Here is a 7,637-nt window from a genome sequence, read left to right on the forward strand (position 1 = left end):
ACTTAGGGATTACTCCTGATGGGGCTCAAGAATCATATGCAGTGCTGGGGATCAATTTTGGGATGACCATGTGCAAAGCAAGAACCCTACCCACTACACTATATTTATGACCCCTCATGCTCTCTATCTTTCCCTCTTCCTTTTAATGATATATTAATATTAATATTAATATATTGCCTCATATTTACTCAGTGTTTCTTGATGTAGAAGATACAAGTCCCTGGGGATACCATGTTCATATAAGATGCCACTTCTTCCCACCTAGAGCCCACCCCAATGGTATCATGGTATATATACATGATGGCCTTTAACTCATACCTTAAACTGCAAGCATTACACTGGTGCTGTCGCTGATGCTATTAAAATCTGAAAAAGGTAACCAGTGGGGGGGGGGGGAGAAGAGATGTCTGAGCTCTAAGCTCAAGGACCTCTGAGGGTTAACTAGGAAATGGGTGGGTGCTTCCAAAAAAGGGGCATAAATCAGTTCGTTTTTCTTTTATTTTTGTTTCTTATTTTATGGACACATCTGGCAATGCACAGGGCTTACTCCTAGCTCTATGTTCAGAAATCACTCCTGGAGAGACTTGATGGTTGGGTGCTGGGGATCAAACCTAATTGGCCATATTTAAGGCAAACACCCTACTGATGCACTTTCACTCTGGCCCACAAAACAGTCCATTTCTTTTTGTTTTGTTTATCTTAGGTCATACCCGGCAGTGCTCAGGGGTTACTCCTGACTCTATGCTCAGAAATCGCTCCTGGCAGGCTCGGGGGACCATATGGGATGCCAGACCACTGTCCTTCTGCATGCAAGGCAAACACTTTACCTCCATGCTATCTCTCCAGTCCCGAAACAGTTCATTTTTTAAGTAGATGTTAGCAGGATTTTTTTTATTAACAGTCATTGATTAGGAAGCTGTTATGTACCAGGCCTTGATGCTTTACCTGTTGTGCCTCATTCACCCTCACCTTCTCTGAGATCACAACTTGAACCCCCTTTTGGTGGAGAAAGCTAAGGCATATAATGTGTCTATAACTCAACATGTTCCAGCACAAGAAGTCTGAGACTTCAAAGCTCAGGTTGAAGACTGAGTCTTCTCAGTCAAACTCAGTGTTGGTCGAACTTTTCTGGATTTCCCCCTATCTCCCTAGTGGCTGACATTTCTGCATGCCTGCAATTTCTGCAGTTGGCAGTTGGAGAAATAGAAGCACAAAAAAATTGAACATGAAGATTGATACCTTCTATGGAGGTTGATTTAGAATTCTGAGTGATTACAGAGCTGGGGGTGTTGGTTCTCTTTGTTCTGGTTTGGGTTTTGCCTTGGTTGCATTTTCATAGGAAACAATACAGGAGATGCTTATTACTTTGTCAAGTAGTAGTGAGCTTCAGCAAGCGCTGCTAGTGGAGTGCTTGAAGTCTGGAGGTAACACCACAGACTTTCTGTGGAGTGACACATGTCCCACACCCTCCCTCCAGGATTTATGGCCAATACTAGCCATTCCTACACCCACTGATAATTACCTACCACATGCCGGATACTGTATTGGTTTGATCTGCAGGAAGTTTCTTAGATTCATGAGTTCACATTCTCCCTACAACTACTTGGTATGGTCCAGGCATGATCTTCACTTTACAGATAAAATAAATGGGGGCCTCATAAATGGAGAGTGGTGTGTGTGTGTGTGTGTGTGTGTGTGTGTGTGTGTGTGTGTGTGTGTGTTGAGAGGGAACTCAAGACTCTTTGTCTTGTTTTCTTTGGGGACTACTCTCAGTGGTTCTAAGGGATTAGTCATGCATGGCTTTGTACTTGACAATCACTCCTGGCAGGCTCAGGCTACCATAGGGGATGCTGGGGATCAAACCGAAGTAGGCTGCATGCAAGGTATGTGCCCTACCCACAGTACAATTGATCCAGCCCAGAGCTGAAGAGTTCTATACCATCCTGCTGAACTTAACACTATCTCTTCCTCTTTAAACTCTCCACTCAGTCCCAGTGGCTCATGGGGTCTCCATGAGAGGTGGGGAAACTAAAGATCTACAGGAATAAGGGTTTCTTCAATGTCACACAACTCTGGGAAGTGACTGGTCCCTAAAACATTTCCCATTTATCTGTCTGGGGAGTGGGGAATGGAAATCTTCAGGGGCAATTCTAGCTTCAGGATACAGAGGGAGTCAGGGATCACTTCTGGTAGTGCAGAAGGGACCATGTAGTAATAAGAATCTAGCCTGGCTGTCCAACAAAGCAAGCATGTGCTTCAGCCCTCTGAGCCATCTCCTGGGCCCTTTTAACCTTTCCCATTCAACCTGCTGCATTTATTCATCTTGATGTTGAACCCAAGAAACTCAAAGCTGGGAAGCCTCAGAGAAAATCAAAGACTAAAACATTCAACCCTGGGTCGGAGCGATAGGGATAGCACAGAGGTAGGGCAATTGCTTTGAAAACAGCCAATCTGAGTTTGATCCCTGGCATCCCATATGATGCCTTGAGCCAGCCAGAAGTAATTTCTAAGTGTAGAAGCTGGAGTAACTTCTGAGCATAGCCAGATTCGACCCCAAGACCCAATAAATAAATAAAACAATATAACATCCAAACCTTGATCAGAGAGATAATACAGCAGGTAGGGCACCTGTCTTGCATGTGTCTGACCTAGATTCAATCCCCAGAACCCTCATATGGTCCCCTGAGTTCACAAGGAGTCACTGCTGATTTTTGCAGAACTAGGAGTAAACCCAGCTAATCTCTGGGTGTAGCCAAAATTAAAAATAAATATACAAAAAATGTTCTGGGGCCAGAGCCATAGTACAGGGAGGTGGTGCATTTTTCTTACACACTGCCAACTTGGCTTCAATCCCTGATATCCCAAATAGTCCCTTGAGCCCACCAAGAGGGATTCCTGAACGCAGAGCCTGACGTAAATCCTGAGCTTCATTGAGTGGGGCCCAAAAACCCAATAAAATAAATAATAAAACATTCAACTCACTAGTGGCCCTGAGTTACTAGTCTGCCAGAAGTCAGCGCTGGAGTAGGCAGGTAAATAGCTGCATGTCTGGGGTGATCAAGACACATCCTTGCCTGGAGGCAGGTGGATATGTCCTTCCAAAGACTGTGTACCAGGGTCCCAGCCTGTGCTCTGGGGACTCATCTGTCCCATCACAGGCTGGCAAAAAGAAAAGTTGCAGGAAGAACTACTGGGCTCATTTCTCTAAGCTTTGACCGTGACAACCCGCAGCTGCTGGAAGCCAACACCTTGAGCGGCAGAAAGTGAGCACAGGAGCCAAGGCTGATGATTAATAGGGGGTGACATCATCTCCCAGAAACTCCCAAGCAGCTCTTTGGGTAACAGCTGCCCCCCGCCCTGAATTCTTTCATGATTTATACTCACCAATCTGCTGACCAAGGCTGCTTTCATGGCTCACTGCCATTGGGGCCCCTGCTTGGGTTGCAGTGTGGGGAACAGTCTGGAAGGAGAAGCCCAGTGGGCTGACGTGTGTGTGTGTGTGTGTGTGTGTGTGTGTGTGTGTGTGTGTGTGTGTGTGTGTGTGTATGAGACCCCCAATATTGGGGAATGGGGACAAATACCTCATGATATGACCAGAATACCAGGTTGTGAACAGCCTTCAACAATTTCATAAATTTTGTTTGTTGGTTTTGTTTTTGTTGGTTCTGTGTTGTGTTGTGTCACTTTGGGTTTTTGTCTTTAGGTCACACGTGACTTAGCTCAGACCTTCCTCCCGGTTCTATGCAAGGCATCATTTCTTGGTAGGGCTCAGGGGGTGGTAGGTGGTGCTGGGGATCGAACCCGAGTCAGCCGCCTGCCAGGTTAGCACCTTCCCCGCTGTCCTATCTCACCAGCCTATCTGAACAATTCCACTTCAGGAAACAGGTTGGAGAGATGAAAGGTCTGTGGTCACAGGCACACAATCACATGGCTGCAGAGACAGGCCAGCCTTGGAACCGGGGTCCTTTCTTCCTCAGGCATGTCTTGTTTTCTGATTTCTTTTTTTTTTTTTTTTTTTTTTTTTTGGTTTTTGGGCCACACCCGGTAACGCTCAGGGGTTACTCCTGGCTATGCGCTCAGAAGTCGCTCCTGGCTTGGGGGACCATATGGGACGCCGGGGGATCGAACCGCGGTCCGTCTCCTAGGCTAGCGCAGGTAAGGCAGGCACCTTACCTCCAGCGCCACCGCCCGGCCCCGTTTTCTGATTTCTTACAATAACCGTGTGTGTCTTATTTAAGAATCAATGTAAAGAAAAGGTCATATCTGAAATGATTTTGACCTTAGGAGTCTGACAGATCTGGGTTTAAATACCAGCTCCCTAGCGTGCCACATTTGAACAGAATTGGCCACCTGAAGTCTAACTTTGCTCATTTGGAAGGGGATCTGGGTGCTCTGAGCAGATCTCCTCCTCCTCTCTTCCTCCCACCTCCTCCCCTCCTTCTCTTCTTCTCCTCCTTTTCCTCTCTCCCTCCTGTTCCCTCCCTTCTCTTACTCCTCCGTCCTTCTTCCTCCCTCCATTTTTTTCTCCTCCTTCCCTCCTCCTCCCTCTTACTCCCCCTTCTCTCCTCTTCCCCTCTTCCTCCTCCTCCTCCCCTTTTCCTCCTCTCTCCCTCTTCCTCTTCCCTCTCTCATCCTCCCTCCCTCCTCCACCCCCTCCTTCTCTTTCCCTCCTCCTCTTCCTTCCCTACTCCCCCTTCTCCTCCTTTTTCTCATCCTCCTCCTCCCCTACATCTTTCTCCTCTCCTCCTCCTTCTCCTCCACCATCTCCTCCTCCTCCTCCTCCTCCTCCTCCTCCTCCACCTCCTTTTCCTTTTCTTCTTCTTCCTCTCCTCTGGTCCAGGGGAAACACATTTCTCAGCAGCCTCTCTCTGCTGAGGCTCCTGGTTGGTGAGGAGTGAGCTCAGAAGTTGTCGCTGAATACAATCAGAACTTGCAGAAACCTAACCTGACTGCTCATTTGCAAAGAAAAAAAAAAAGGAAAAAAAAAGAAAAAAAATCCAACAATGGTCTCACCCAATAACATTGGAGAGAAGTTGAGGGGGACTCAGGACATTCAAGGCTGTGTGGGGGCTGGAGGGCTGCCAGTCACCCCTAGAAACCAGCTCTCACTTTCCACAAATGTGTCCTCTGCACTTCCAAGGGCATCCAGACTTTGTCCTTGAACTGTGAGTCTCAAACTGAGACTGGTGAGCAATGCACCAGCTCTGGCTCTTGGCAGGCCCAGCACATGTACATGGGAGAAGCTTTGTTTCGTCCTCCCGAGGAACTTCTCCAGGCTCAGCTGCTCCTGCCCCAGCCAAGGCCACAACAAACTGATTTCCTGCCTGGTCACAAACTTCCTCTCTGGACAGAACCAAGCTGGGTTAGTGCTAGCTCCGGTCTGGCCTCTTTCCCTGAGCAGAGAATGTTTTCAAGGTTCCTCCACGACCTCACACATGGTCAATCTCCTACCTTCTTGTCACTGGATCAATATTTCCTAGCAGTTTAACATATTCATTTAGTCCCTAGCAGATGGTTACTGGGCCTCCTTTTTGCAGGCACTTATGCAATAAATGTATCTGTGATCTGTTAAGTACTTCTGGGGCACAGGACACAGGTTTCTAGATCTCATCTCACTACAGTGCAGGGGGCAGGGGCAGTCCCTTCTCCTATGATGCCCTAGTCTGAGTTCTGCTCACTGCTCCACACTGCCCCAGTCACACCTAGATATGCTCTTTCTTTCCAGTGATATCAGAGGCTGGAACAACGATGGGGTTGTCTCCCAATCATCCCTCTCAGCAAGCCCTGGTGGGCACCCCGAAAATGGTACCCCTACACCCTAGGTCAGGTGAGAGCCAGGAGCTGTTCCTTGGAGTTCACTGTCCCGGTGAGGAGTGGTCAGGAGGATGCAGGCATCAAAGAGCAGGAAGGTGAATTCAGAGCCACTGCTGAGGACTCAGAACTGCCAGGCAGCCAGGGAGGAACTTTCCAGAGAGACCAGATCCCAGAGTTCCGGGCAGATCCCACCACCAGCAGAGATGGGGTGCATTTCCGGCACAAAGGAATAGGAGCTTTCTGATGGGCATGTGGATTTGTGGGAATGAGCTCTATCCTCTGAGGGGTGGGAAGAGTGGAGGGTGGACAAGAGTGGAGTCACGTTGCTGAGGGCCTTCAAGGTCAAACCAGAGCCTGGGCTTGCCCGCTGGGTAGCTGGAAGCCACTGAAGGGTTTCAACCAATAACTAGAACACATGCAAAGTATTCCTGGGTGGGGCTTCAGTGCTAGGGTGTTGGGACCCAGGGAAGTTCAGCTTTAACTCTCTTGCAGCACTAAATCCCAGAACTTTGGACAGTGCCTGGTTATAGGTTAAGAAGGAAGGAAGGAAGGAAGGAAGGAAGGAAGGAAGGAAGGAAGGAAGGAAGGAAGGAAGGAAGGAAGGAAGGAAGGAAGGAAGGAAGGAAGGAAGGAAGGGAGGGAGGGAGGGAGGGAGGGAGGGAGGGAGGGAGGGAGGGAGGGAGGGAGGAAGGAAGGAAGGAAGGAAGGAAGGAAGGAAGGAAGGAAGGAAGGAAGGAAGGAAGGAAGGAAGGAAGAAAGGAAGGAAAGAGAGGGAGGAAGGAAAGAGAGGGAGGAAGGAAAGAGAGGGAGGAAGGAAAGAGAGGGAGGAAGAAAGGAAGGAATGGAGGAGCAGGAATGAGGGAGAGAGGGCTGCAGGGAGGGAGGAGAAGGAAGGAAAAAAGGAAGGAAGGAAGGAAGGAAGGAAGGAAGGGAGGGAGGGAGGGAGGGAGGAAGGGAGGGAGGAAGGGAGGAAGAAAGGAAGGAAGGGAGGGAGGAAGGAAGGAAGGAAGGAGGGAGGAAGGAAGGAAGGAAGGAAGGAAGGAAGGAAGGAAGGAAGGAAGGAAGGAAGGAAGGAAGGAAGGAAGGGGAGGGAGGAAGGAATGGAGGAGCAGGAATGAGGGAGGGAGGATTGTAGGGAGGGAGGATTCTGCCCCGCCCTCCCTCAGGGCCCCCAGTCCCTCCTTCTCAGACTGAGTAGAAGGAAAGATCTGCTTGTTCCTATCTCTCTCCCTGCAGTCCCTCACCCTCTCCCTAGCTACTCTCCTTTCTGGCCAAAAGAAAAGAAGCAGCAGCGCTCATGTGCCCCCACCACGTGCCAGGCACTAGCAGTGACTTTCAATTCTCACACTCGCCCGCCCTTGGGAGAGAAATGATTAACTGCACTTGCAGGTGAGGAAATGGTGACTTATCAGGGGGGCCTGTGGCGGAGCGTGCTGGGCAACCCACAGGGGACCTCTGATCCCACAAGTGCCAGGAAGTGGGGAAGATGGAAGAGGGAGGACTTCTAGGGGTCCCATCTACGCTCCAGGACCAAGAGGGTGGGCCCATGTGCACCCAATTTCATTGCTTCTAAAATTCAGCATTTGTACCCTGCATTGGTCCATCCCCTAGAACACGTGTGTATGACAGCATGTGTTTGAATCCACATGTGAATACATGCGCACAAACATATGTGTGACCACTTGCATGCTCACATGGATACAAACACCTGGAACATACGTGTGATGTGTACATGCATGTGTGTATAAACACACACATGAACACAAGTACATGGGTCCATATTTGCATGTGGACCCTGCACCATACCAACATGAGTAAATGTG

The 7,637-nt window shown here is 49.1% G+C and overlaps 1 protein-coding gene across 1 annotated transcript in view; it reads right to left on the reverse strand.

The window, feature by feature from the left end:
* Positions 1 to 7,637, reverse strand: part of SSRP1 (structure specific recognition protein 1) — a 1,220,984-nt gene that overhangs the window by 69,906 nt on the left and 1,143,441 nt on the right. The window lies entirely within an intron of this gene.

Source organism: Suncus etruscus, chromosome 9 (genome assembly GCF_024139225.1).
Source record: "Suncus etruscus isolate mSunEtr1 chromosome 9, mSunEtr1.pri.cur, whole genome shotgun sequence".
In the NCBI taxonomy this organism is placed as follows: Eukaryota; Metazoa; Chordata; class Mammalia; order Eulipotyphla; family Soricidae; genus Suncus; species Suncus etruscus.